Source organism: Heterocephalus glaber, unplaced genomic scaffold (genome assembly GCF_053883595.1).
Source record: "Heterocephalus glaber isolate CG9 unplaced genomic scaffold, H.glaber_assembly_v1.0 deba00001564, whole genome shotgun sequence".
NCBI classification, from domain to species: Eukaryota; Metazoa; Chordata; class Mammalia; order Rodentia; family Bathyergidae; genus Heterocephalus; species Heterocephalus glaber.
The window spans coordinates 13,022,381-13,036,325 of NW_028258351.1; positions in this window are offsets into that span (position 1 = coordinate 13,022,381).

A 13,945-nucleotide genomic window follows, 5' to 3' on the forward strand; every position below is an offset into this window, starting at 1 on the left:
AGAAAGAAACCTTCTGTCTAAGAGAGACAGAAGGGGGACTGGAAAGTGGGTTGCCCCCAGTTTTGTTTTGTTTTTTGAGACAGCCTCTTACTCAGTAGCTCAGGCTGTTCTTGGACTCACTGTGTAGCCCAGGCTGGCCTCAAACTCATGGAGATCCTCCTGCCTCAGCCTCCTGAGTGTTGGGATTAGTGGCATGTACTGCCACTACCATGAACTTTTTTGAAAACTGTAATTTAGGGTAGAAATAACATGATTTTTCTCTCTTACATAATTTTTTAAAAAAATCTTAACTTATAGTTACTTCATTTAGAAAATACTTTTCAACCAGGTGTGGTGGCACATCCCTGTAATCCCAGAACTCAGGAGACTGATGCAGGAGGATCGCCATGAGTTTGAGGCCAGCCTGGGATACATAGTGAGTTCAAGGACAGCCTGTAGCAAGATTCTTTCTCAAAAAAAGAAAAAGAAAATACTTCTCACCTTGAAGAAGTACAGCCGGAAGTAACTCATAGAGAACATCTGTTTGTCTGTCTGTCTCCCCTTGCCAGTCAGTTCCTTGAAGTCAGGGAGTGATATGTTTATCTTTGTTCCTATAGCTCAGCCCAGCTCCTGGCACAGAGCTGATTTCGGCAAGTGAATGAATGAATGAAGTAGGGACAATGAAACTCAACTTTCATAGTTCATAATGCTCATTAGCCTCCAAACTGGGCCTGGAACCCACATTCCTAGTTCTTCATAACTTTTTTTTCCAGGTGCTGGGGATTGAATCCAAGGTCTGGCACGTGCGAGGCAAGTGCTGTACCATTGAGCCCCAGCCCCAGTTCTATAAATCTTGCAGGAAAGCAGTAGACTTTACAGTGATGTTCATTGAACAACAGCAGAGATGACAGTATTTTCATTATCTGTGTCAGCTTCCTTGTTTTTACTTTCTCTGTGTGGTCTCAGTGGGTATTATTATTATGAGCAGGTGAGACCTGAGGTTTCTTTCTATAGACAGATCAGGTTTTTCCCCTTGGCTGGGGCTGACATGGGCAAGCCGTGGGTAGAGCCTGGGCTTTGTGTCCTCCTGCTGCCTGTGCAACCTGGTCCCTCCAGCCGGGCTGCTGGTTCTAGACCTTGGCTGTGTCCTGCCCAGCCTGTCAGTATCTTCCCCAAGAGACACGAGCAGTGCCCACTGTTCACCAGCACCAGCCTATACTTGAGCAAGAGGAATCCCTGCCTCTATCGAGTGCCTCCCAGGATCCTGTTCTGTCTCTACTCCTCTCTTCCTAAGAAAGGAATTCTGTGAAATCAAGGGCTCCTAACCACCCAAGGTGAGCCTCTCCTCCTGCTTCTAGCCACAGTCTCAGTGCCTGGGACCTGCCTGGAGGGTCTGAGTCTGTCCTCCTAAGTATTCAGGCCCAAGGGGAGCCCATGGAACTTGAACAGGCAGGTCGGGGTGCCTAGAGCTGTGCACTCTGGGAACTTCTCTGGATGGAGCTGGGGTTGGGGGCGGGCTGTGGATGGGTGCAGGAACCCGGAGAGTCTGAAATTTGAAATTGAAATATAGCCTTCAAAGCTGTTACAAAAGTTTATTTGTCAAGGTAGGAGAATAGTACATATTTTACTTAACAGTTTCTCAATTTAACTTGTAACATTTCCTATCTACACATATGGTGTGTGGGTCCCTCTGTCTGCTCTTGCCCTGGGCTTTGCAACTGTTAGAGCAGGCCTGTTCTTTCTTTCTCTTCTTTTCAACTCCTTCCAATCACTTCCTGCTTTTCACATCATACCTCATGGCACCTCAAAAAAAAAAAACAGGATGAGGATGAACTTTATATACAATTAAACAAATTGCACCATATTCATATCCATATGGTAGAAACCACCTGGCAGCTTTTAAAAAAGAAATTGAGGGCCGGGGATTTAGCTCAGCAAGACCAAGGACCCAAGTTCGATCCCCAGTACCAAAAACATAAAATAAAATAAAAAAGAAAGCAGCAGCTCACTGTAGGCTGATGTAGCACAAAGGCCAAGAGAGAGCAATGACCTGGGGACAGGAGCAAGACGTTGAGCAGTGACAGGGTTTCCTAACACCTGCTACCCCGCATCCCCTTGCTGATTCTCTAGCCCACTGAGCACTTCTCAGGGCCTGACATTTGCTGCTTCTTCCCCGCTGAACATACTTTTTTCCTCTGGTGGGGATGGTGCTGGGGTGGAACCCACAGCCTCACTTATGCCAGGCAAGTGCTCTGTCCCTGAGGCACACCCTTAGCCGCCCTGAGCCCTGTTGCCCTAGCTATTCTCCCTCCTTTCAGATGTCACCACATCAGAAAGGACTCCCTGACTGTGCCCATCCCACCACACATGCCTTTGCTGTCATTCTTTTCCTCCATAACATCATCATTTGTCATAAACATCTAATTATTTGTTTCTGCATCCTCTATCTTTCTTTCCTAGAGTATAAGTGAGAATCTGCTTTGTTCACTGTTGTACCCCCAACACCTAAATTCAGTGCCAGGCATACAATAAGCACTCTATTTTTACCAAATAGGGCCGGGAGTTTAGCTCTGGGGCATCACACCTGCCTCACAAGTCCAAGGTCCTGAATTTCATCCCTGGTACCAAAAAAAAAAGGAAAAAAATTTTACCAAATAAACATACATGATTAAAAAAATCCTGTACCAGATATGTTAATACTACTAAGAGTACACGTAATAAATGGATAAAATGATTGTTAAGAAGGAGAGGAAAAGACAATTTCCACTCTATTTTGTGATGCTTGACTTTGTTATTATATGCATAGGATACTTATTTTGAAAATGATCTTTTAACATCCCATAAACTCATTAATAGATATAAGAATTGAAAAACACTTGGTTGAGCCCCATGATGGAATATTCTATGATAATAAAAAAACAAATAGTGGTCAAATATGACCACATGGATGGATCTCTCAAATGTGGAGCAAAAAAAAGTAAGTTGCAAAAGAATATAGTCAAATTCATAGAGACAGAAAGCAGATTAGCGGTTGCCAGGATGGGGGAAGAAGAAATTGGGAGTGATTATTTCATGGATATGGGGTATTTTTAAATTAGAGTCGTCAGAGAAACAGAAACAATAGAGCTGAGAGTATAGCTCAGTGGTGGAGCACTCACCTAACATACAAGGGGGTATGGGTTTAATCCCCAGGATCCTCCCCCCTAAAAGAATATATATATGTCATGTTTATATATAACCAATTATATATATAATTGGCTCTTAGATTATGGAGGCCAAGAAGTCCCATGATCTGCCACCTTCAAATTGGAAAACAGAAGAGCTAGTCGTATATTTTAGTCTGAGTTTGAAAGCCTAAGAACTCCATTTAGTGACTGCACAAAATGCCACTGAATCATACACTTCCGAATGGTTAACTGTGTGTTTTAAAATTTTGTCTCAATTTGAAAATAGGTAGTATAATACCATTTATGTCCCGCTTAAAGCACACAAAAAAGCAGCATTATGTATTGTTTGAAGATGCACAGCCATGTAGTAAAAGTATAAAGGAATGTGGGGAAACCAGAAACCCTCAACTCTAGAGAAGGTTTCCTTTGCCTGTGTAGAAATCAAGAAAGCAGAGGTTACACCAAGGGCTGCCACTGGATTAGAAATGTTTTGTTTATTAGGCTGACCAATGAGTTACAATGGGTTAGATTGTTGTTTTATACAGATATTCCTCCTTTAATGATCTACCTGTTTAACAACTATTCGGACTTACAAACCGTTCTTTTTTTTTTTTTTTGGTACTGAGGATCAAACTTGGGACCTTGTGCTTGCGAGGCAGGCAGTGGAACCACTGAGCTAAATTCCCAGCCCCTGTCTTTTTGTTTGTACAGTTCTGTACATCTTGCTTATAGAGCCTCAGTATCTTTTTTTGTACAGTATACCTTGTTTATACAGTATTGTAATTGTTGCTTATTGTACTGTACAGTACAGTACTGTAGTTTTATGTTCTGTTATACATTTCAGTACTGCATGTAAGAGTTATAGGAATAAAAACAAAGTCATCAAATTGGAGTTTCCTTTGACCATTTCTTTGTTCTGAATATTGTAATGTACATACTATATTCAGTTCCTCATTTAGTGACCAATTCATTTAACCACCTAGTTGCAGGAACAAAATTCAGTTATTAAATGAGGGATGTCTGTATTACTCTTTACATCTTTAGTATGTCTAAAATGTTCTATAATAGCAATTTGAAACCTCACAAAATTCCAGCCTGGACTTTTCCTTAGGATTCTGCAATGGGCTGAATTGTGCCTTCCCTCAAATTTGTATGTTGAAATCTAACACCCAGTACTTTAGAAAGACATCACATTTGGATATAGAACTTTTAAAGAGGTAATAAAAGCCAGGAGCTGCCAGGTGTGGTGGCACATGTCTGTCATTCCAGCACTCAGGAGGATTGCTTGAGTTCAAGGCCAGCCTGGGCTATATAGTGAGTTCAAGGCCAGTCTGAACTATATAGTGAGACCCTATCTCAAAACAAGACAAAACAACAACAACAAAAAAGCCAGGAGCAATAGCACCTATAGTCTCAGGTAGTTGGGAGGCTGAGACAGGAGAATCAGGTCAGCTAGTTCAAGACTAGCCTGAGCAACACAGCAAAACCCCATCTCAAAAAGAAAAATAAAAGAAAGTTAAAATGAGTTCATTAGAGTGGCCCTGAATCCAACATTTCAGGTGTACTTATAAGAAGAGATTTGGACACAGGCATACACAGAGAGACTCAGAGAGAAGATGGCCATCTAGAAAGCAAGGAGAGAGAACTTGGAAAAAATCGCCTTCTGACACCTCAAACTCAGGCTGGGCCTGTTGCTTAAGGCACCCAGCTTGTGTCGCGTTATTTAGGCAGCTCAAGAAAACAATCCAGTTCATCTGTTCTTTTCCTTCCCCGAATTCCCCCACCCCACCCCTTCTCAGCTTCACTTTTCTATCTCTTTACCATAAGCCTGGCTCACTGTGTGGCTTCCTGGTGTGTTTAGCCACCAGAGCTGAGAAATAGCGTAGGAACAGGTTAGCAGGGATCTGTGGAAGGACTGTTGATTGCTGTCGCCCTCTTGACCATCTCCCATTTTTGACACTTTCAAAACCCATCTTCAGGACCTGGTCTCTGACTGTGCAGGAGTTAGGGCTCTAGGAGAAAATGGCAATGAAAATTCCAGGGTCCCTGAGAAAGCCTTGGCTGAACAAGGGTCTAGCAAGGAAGGGCTGAGAGGGGACTCACATAGGAAGTCAGCCGGTGGCCTGCTCTTCCCATTGTGGGAAGCTGTATCCTGTCTTGGCTACATGTAGACTGCGTGGGTTTGAGTCCTAGCTCTGCTACTTATTAGCTGTGTGACCCTGGGCAAATTACTTAACTTTTCTATGCCTCAATTTTCTTTTCTTCTAAATAGTCATGATAATAAGAGTACTTACATCCTAAGATTGTTGAGAGAATTAAATGAGTTATATTTGAAAAACAGCATAGTTCTTAGTGCATATGAATTGCTATATTGTGTCTTGCTTTGCCAGAGAGTATCTATTTCTTTTTTTTGGTACTGGGGATCAAACTTGGGGACCTTGCACTTGTGCTTCTGAGGCAGGCAGTAGAACCACTGAGCTAAATTCCCAGCCCAAAGTATCTATTTCTTTAGACAGAATGGCCTGGCTGAGGTATCAGTGAGGAGACGTTCTCTACTTATGGCTGATCCTTGAAAATGCAAATTTTCGGGCTGGGGTTTTAGCTCAGTGGTTCCTCTGCCTGCCTTGAAAGCGCAAGGACCCCAGTTAGATCCCCAGTACCAACAAACAAACAAAAATGCAAATTTTCAGTACATTTTATGCAGTTTTCCAGTGATAGTGATTCCAGGTGTGCAGACCAGGACTCTGTCTCCCAGCACCAGGGGTTTCCCACAGGACCTTGCCTTGCAAATGGAATGACCTGGTGCCTATTTGAGTCTGACCCAGAGGTGGCTGCCTGAACATTCCTGTAATGTTTCCCTTCCTGTAACTCTGGGAGCATTGAAATTATACCTGTCCCCCTCTGGGTAGCTGTACTCCCTCGAGACCTTGGCCTTCCCCTGGTCTCCCTAGTCTGGGTGTCAGGAAAGCCCAGGACAGAGCTTGGCCTGGGAGGTGGCACCGGGGTGCTCAGGAGGCTCTGAGATGAATGGATTTCTCCCCACTTCTAGGCCAGCAGAGAAGCCAGGGGCTGACTCATTCTGAGTCACCCTGGCACTGAGCCAGCCCTAGAGATTGCTTGCTTGAACCCTGGACCTACCACTTACTAGCTCTGTGACCTTGTAAGTAACCTTACCAGTCCCAAGCCTTGGTTTCCTTACCTGTGAAATGGGGACAATACAAGCACCTAGCTCATAAGGTGCTTCATGAGGGTGAAATGAGATACTGCACAGAAAGTGATTGTGCAGGGTCTGGGACATAGGAACTGCTCCATGAATGGCACTGGCTGTCCCCATGTTGCTGTCTAGGGCATTTCTGCTGGATTCTTTCATACTGGGAGACCCAGGAACCTGGGACCCATCCACCTGCAACTTTGTTTGCACAGCCCCTGGAAGGAAGCTGGGGCCTCCTTTGCACCTCAGTTTCCTTTAGGATGTTATTGCTGTGTCTACCCTCCCACTCACCCTGAGCTGTTTCTGGAACTCTGAAGATCAAAGTTTTTTCCTGCACTGGCAATTGTTGATTGATGGTTCTGTCCTATAGGAAGCCTCTGGAGGACCTGAGCAGGGGAAATCTGAGGGGTGCACAGTGCCTTTTGTGTGACTAGATCCAGGCCTTGCTGGCTGACAGCTCAGTGGCTTTTGTGGGCTGCAGTGTGTCTAGGTCCTGCAGGCTGTTGGTCTGAGGCAGAGAGGGAGCCCCAGGGCTCCTCACCAGGAACATTCCTGGAAAGTGTGAAAGAAAAGGAAAGTTGGACGCTAATTAGTGGTGGTAAAAGCAGGTTTTATTCTGTGCTAATTGTGGCAGAGAAAAAAGTCTTTGGCATGGAACTGTGCTCAATTGCAATCAGTGTAAAGGTGACTTGGCCTTTGAAAGGCCAAGTGTGGGGGAGCAAGTGAGGCTCCAGCTGGGTCAGGGAAGTGAAAAATGACAAAAAGTGGGAGAGTGGTCAATGTCCATGTAATCAGGCCATCTGTTCTGCTAATTGCCTCTTACTGAAGTTAGATTTGACCCTCCCAGGAGAGACTGGGCAAGGGGGCCCTGGGCTTCCTGTGATTTCATTTCAGAGGAAAGGCTCTCAGGTCCTAGAGAAAGATGCATGAGGACTTTAGCAGATTCATACCTCTCAAAGGGACAGACAAAGGATTTACAACTTTAAAATAATTTTTTTTCTTTTGGGGGCTTTTTTGTGCAATATTAAACCCAGAGCCTCATTCAAGTGCTTTTCTATTGAGCTCTGTCTCCAGTCCTTTTTATTTTATTTTGTGGCAGGATCTTGCTAAGCTGCTCAGGCTGTGCTCAAACATGTAATTTTTAGCTTGAATTACAGATGTGCAACACTAGGCCCAGCTTAAAGTTTTCAAACCAAATTCAAGTCCGGAGCCTATGTCAGATGGTGGCTGGAACAAGTAACTTCTTTTGGCAAACTTGAATTCTTCCAATAGAAACTCAAAGGGATCTGGGTCATCCCAGGGACATAGCCATAGGCCTCTAGATGCCATTTTAGGTTTTTCTAAGGTCTCTTTGTTTATGGGGGAGAAGGGAGGTGGTTGAGATCATTTGTGCTAAAAGTTGCAGTTCCCCTAGGCCAAAGCTGAGGCCTAGTCAAGCAGATGGCTCAGAGGAACCTGTCTAAAGTTTGGGTAAGGAGAGAGTCTTGTGAAGAAAATAGTACACGTCAATGAGATTGTCCCTGCTGAGGTTGTTAGAGGATCAAAAATGAACAATATGCACATGGCCAAAATAGAACCAGCCAACATCAGATCCAGTTGGCACCTATAGAAAGAGAGCATAGGGCTGGGGACTTAGCTCAGTGGTTTTGCCACCTGCTGCGCAAGGGCAAGGACTCGAGTTCGATCCCCAGTACCAAAAAAGAAAAAAAAGAAAGAAAGAGAGCAGACAAGCTCGGTGTGGTGGTGCACATCTTGCACATTAAAGCCCAGTTGGGCAATTTAATGATTTAGAAAGATGCTGTCTCAAAATAAGAAAAGCGTTGGGGATGTAGCTGAAGCCCTAGATTGCAGAGAGAGAAAGAGACGGGGGGGGCAGGAGAAGGAGGAGGAGGAGAGAGAAACAAAGAAAGAAAAGAAGAAAGAGAAAGAAAGACAAGGGCTGGGGATTTATCTCAGTGATGTTGCTGCCTGCTGCGCAAGTGCAAGGACTTGAGTTCGATCCCCTGTACCTAAATAAATAAATAAATAAATAAAAGGAAAGAGAAAGACAGAAAGAAAGAAAGGCAAGCAAGCAGACAGGTTCTCTCTTGTGTAGTATTCTGATTACAGACTTCCAGGGTTTTCTGCAAGAATTCATCTCAGTACACATCAGAATGCTTGGTGGAACTAATGCAGATGCCAGGCTGTGTCCTCCAGATTTACCAGGACCTGGGAATCTGCAACCTCTCAGGTGCTTCTGATCACAAATGACCTTGAGGCCACATTTGAGAAACTGGTTTAAAGTATAAACACACTGTTTCAAATAGACACATAGACCCTCCGGAAACTATCTTAGCCAAGTGTCCAAGTCTCTTCCCCAGAAACTTTGGCATATGTGCTATGCCTGTTACCTCATGGTGCTATTTATTTTTCTATGGGCTCGTTACCTGGAGCAGCCTTCCCTGGATGGATATTTATTACCCAGCTACCTCTGAGTCACCTAGACCTTCCCCTTGGCTTGAAGATTACTCAGAGGCTTCCTCAGTGTATTAAGAAACTGAGTCCACCTCCCCACTGTCTTCTTGTCATAGCCTGGAGTCCAGAAGCTGTCTTTGAAGCCAGAGTCCTAGGCCCTTAGAGAATAAGAAGACAAGAGCATTTGATGGATAGGGAAGTTTAATTCTCCTTGACCTGCTATAGTTTATTAATGGTAAAAAGCAAAGAGGAAGTCAGGTGCAGTGGCACATGCCTTAATCTCAGCACTCTGGGAAGCTGAGGCAGGAGGATCTCAAGTTCCAACATAGCCTAGGCAAATTAGTGAACTAGAAAGAATCTGTCTCAAAAATGAAAAAGGGCTGGGGATATAGTTCAGTGTGAAGGCACTGGGTTCAATCCTCAATACTGCTAAATAAATAATTGCAAAATAAAAAAAAGCAAAGGAAGGGCCGGGGATTTAGCTCAGTGGTTTTGCCGCCTGCTGCGCAAGCGCAAGGACCTGAGTTCGATCCCTGGTACCAAAAACAAGCAAAGGAAGCCTGGCAGTATAGCTCAGTGGTAGCACATGCTTAGCGTGCATGAGGTCCTGAGTTTGATCCCCAGCAACATGAAGTGTGTGTGGGGGTAGGGAATTCACTAACAAAGAGCATTACTATTATTCTATTCTGTTAATACAGTCAAAGGAATCAGTGGTCTTTCCTTGGAGGAATGGGTGATTCTAGGATTGGGGCAGGGAAATACACAAAATATATAAAAATGAGCCTCAAGCATTCTTGCAGTGCCTGAAGGTAGGGAAGTAAACACCCCAGCAACCTCCAAACCCCAAAATCCCAGTGCCCACATTGATAGGGAAAAGTCAAAAGTGCACAGGAGGGCCGGGGATTTAGCTCAGTGGCGCCACCACCAGCCTCACGGGCACAAGGTCCAGAGTTTGATTCCTGGTACCAAAAAAAAGTGCACACAGGGGCCAGGGATTTAGCTCAGTGGTTCCAGCGCCAGCCTCAGAAGCGTAAGGTCTCAAGTTCAATCCCTGGTACCAAAAAAAAAAGTGCACAGGAGCCAACTGAAAGAGTTCCTAGTAGTAAAACTGGAAGTATCTGAGAAAAATAGTAAGAATTGGATTGTAACCCAAAGTATAAATTAAATATCTGGGGATCCATACAGACACAAATCAACAAATGAATGAATTAACAAACCGGAGAGAGAATACACATCACGCAATAGTTTATGCAGATTCTCCTGCCTAAAGGCAGGGGACATAACTCCCCACCCCTTCAGTACGGGCTGTTCAAAGTGATTTCCTTCCGAAGAGTACAGGATGGAAAAGGGTGAAACAGTAACCTTGTGGAGAAACCTGCCAAACTACCTAAGCCTGGTAAGCAAGGTCATCACCAACACCAATAAGCCCTGTAGATAACATGTACTCTTTTTTTTTTTTTGGTACTGAGGATTGAACTTGGGACCTTGCACTTGATAACATGTACTCTTGATCTGATGTCATACAAATGGCTCTTTACTTCTATTATCTTCCTCAAACCCATAGGTCCAGTATAATCATGAGAAAATACTAGACAGATTCCAAGAGAGGGGCATCCAACAAATTTGACAAGGACTTGTCAGAACTGTTAAGGTCATCAAAAACAAGGAAAATCTGAGAAATTGCCAAGAGGAGACTAAGGAGACATAACAACTAAATGTAATGTGATACCTGAAATGAAATCTTGGAACAGAAGAAGGCACTAGGCAAAAAGAAAGTCTGGAAAAACTGGACTCCAGTTAGTAGTAATGTATCAGTGTTGATTGATACATATCATATCATAACAAATGTACTATTCAAAGGTACAATGTTAATAACAGGGAAAATTCTATGTGTGTGGAGGCCAGTAGATATATCAACTCTATACTATCTGATCAATTTTTCTGTAAATCTAAAGCTCTTCTAAAAATAAAGTCTGTTTAAAAAAGAAAGGCAAGCTGGGAAGAAAAACAGCAATGAGAAACTCCAGCTGTGCTAGGGCTCCTGAGATCTCAAGGAAGGAAGGTGAGGGTCAGTCCGTCTCAATTGTCACCCACATCTGCTCCATAGGGAGCTGGAAACTTGCCAAAATGTCCTGGGATGCTTGTATCTCTGCTGTTCCAAAGCAGCCTATAGAATGCATTTTGGGAAGCTGAAAAACAGAAAGTTTCTGTGCTTTGCACCCTGTAATGTGGCTGAAGGAGGGATTGGTCAGTGTGGCTCTGGATCATTAAGGAGAGCCAAAGACTCTTGGAATCTTGGGATGTCCTGTCAGTTCATATCAATTTACCCATCTGTTATGGTTTATACCTAGACCTCCTCCCAAAGCCTCATTTGGATTTTGAAAGGTGATTGGATTATGGGGCAGTATAACTGACTTGCTCTTAGGAGGAGGGGTTTGGTCTGAGGAGAGGGGTCAGTGGGGGTGTGGCCTGGAAGAGTTTATCTCCCTCCCCAGCTCCTCCTTTGTCCCTCTGCTTCTGGGATGCTATGAGGTGAGCAACTCTCCTGTGCCAGGCCCCTCCGCTACACTGTACTGGCTTGAAGCCAGCTGGCTATGTACTGAAATGTGAACCCAAACAAACCTCTTCTCCCTTTAAGTTTTGCCTATTGAGTATTTTGCTATAGCAATGAGGGAAGCAAGACAGATTTTGGTACTAAAGAAGTGGGGTCATTGCTATAATGCTATCTGGCAATGTGGTTTAGATGCCTTTGGAACTAATTCATGGGAGGAATTTGGAAAGGTTTGAAGATGTTGGCTGGAGAAACTGTAGAATACTGTAAGCCAAGTTTGATGAGAGATTCTGGTTTGAGCTCAGAAGACCTGAACGCTGATTTTTAAAAAGCAGATAGAAAAGATCAAGCTCAGGTTTCAGTTGGGAACAAGAACTCATTAGCAATTGGCTCCAGGTCATGTGTGTTATGATCTGGCAGAAAATTTCTTCATATTTTGCTCATATCCTGAGACTTTTTGGAAGACTGAGTTTAAGGGCAGTGCACTAATTAATCTGACAGAGGAAATTTCAAGGCAGCCCAATCCTGGGGCTGTGGCATGGATACTGTTGGGGTATTTTAGCCAGGTTTATACTGAAAATCAAGAGCAAAAACCCATTTAAAAAGTTTTCAGTTTTTTCCAGAAAGAAAGCACCACAAAGGTAACAGAGAAGAACTTGGTTGCTGCAAAGATTAGTATTAAAAGTAAGCCAAGTACTTTGGATCAGAACAAGAGAAAAAATGGCTTAAGGGCTTGTAAGGAACCAGCAAGACACACAGGCTCAAAATTTCAAAAGTGAAAGACTTTGCTTTCAAAAGAGAGGTCCAGGGCACCATGCTCCAAAAAGGGCTGTCTAGAGAATTTGTTTCCTGGGATTCACTTCATAATGCTCAGCCATTTAGGCACGCAGAGACTTCTGCAGCCATGATACAAGGAAGCCTGGTTAGTGTTTGAGCTGGCAGTAGACCTTGGTGTTATCCATCTGGTGCTGGTTTTATAGTCATGCAGAATGGAAGAGTGTTGTGCAATTAGGAAGGTTTCCACCCAGATTTCAGAAGAAGATCTGAGAGACCAGGAAGTGTGCCCCTGAGAAGGCAGTGCATAAAGCTGTGAAAGTGAAGCCAAAAGTACAGCAGAAGGGCCGGGGATTCAGCTCAGTGGTTCTGCCGCCTGCCTCTCAAACATAAGGTCCCGAGTTCGATCCCTGGTACAAAAAAAAAAAAAAAAGAATTTCATTCAAAAGTACAGCAGAGACCCAAGGAAACTGGAGAATCCAGGACCGTGGAACGTCTGAGGAAAGTCAGAGGAGTGAGAAAACCCAGCCCAAGAGAGAAGCCATGAGGGCTACAACCACTGGCAACCCCCACAGGGGCAGGGCTGCTCAAGCCCTTTGGAGTTTGCATCTTACCACAGCCTGCACTGGGTGCTGGACACAGAGTTACAGGATTTAATTTTGCTCTGCTGTGCTTTGGTCCTATTTGGCTTTATACTTCTATGTCTCCCTTTTGGAATGAGAGTGTTTAACATGTGACATTGTATGTCCACAGTGTTTAATTTATTTTTGAATTTAGAGAGGTTCACAGCTAAGAGTTTGCCTTACATTTCAGAGGAGACTTTGGACTTGGACTTTTCAGCAGTGCAGGAACTGTTAGGACTTTGATGACTCTTAGAGATGGGCTAAATGTATTTTGCGTAAAGGGATGTATATTAGGTTTTGGGGGGCCAGGAGTGGAATGAACGCCTCATGCACTCAAAGCCTCATACACTCAAAGATGGGGCTTTTGAAAGGTGATTGGATCATGGGTGTAGTAAAACCTATTTGCTATTAGAAGGTGGGTTCTGGTTGGAAGAGGTGGGTCAGTGTAAGTGTGACCTGGAAGGGTATACCACCCTTTCTGGCTCCTCCCTTGATGCTCTTCTTCCTGTCTGCCATACCATGAATAACTCTCTGCCATGCTATTCTGCCTTGGAGCTTCTGGAACATAGACTTAAACCTTGTGAGCCAAAATAAACCTCTCCTCCTTAAGGTTGTGGGAGTCACTTTTTTTGTTCGTTTTTGGTTTTTAAAGAAAGGATCTCTCTATGTAGCCCAGACTGGCCTCAAACTTACAATGATCCTCTTGTTTCAGCCTCTTGAGTGTTGGGATTACAAGTCTACAGCACCACGCCTAGCTAGGTGTTGAGTATTTTGTCCAGCCATAGGAAAGTAAGACATCATCTTGCCTGCCCCCTACCTCTAATCTTTTGAAAAGGTAAGTCTGAGCCCAATTCCATTAGTGGACAAAAGGGGCTCCTGATTTTTCTGAGTCACTCTTCCAACCTGGCTTGCTCCCACAGACTAGAACCTGAGGTCTTAACATGCCTTTGGGATGATCTTAATGCAAAAACCCTCAAAGTGAGTGATTTCTGTCTGTATGGCCTGCAGCTTCTTCATGCTGTGTGATTGGGAGTTGCCTGGGTCCTGGAGTGAACTCTATAGCAATTCTGAAGCAATTTTATAGCAATTTTTATAAAGGCCTGTCTGCTTATTTTTATCATCCATTTACTAAGCCAGAATCCTCAGAGATAAACACTGTCCCCTCGTCTCTGTGTCCTCAATGCCC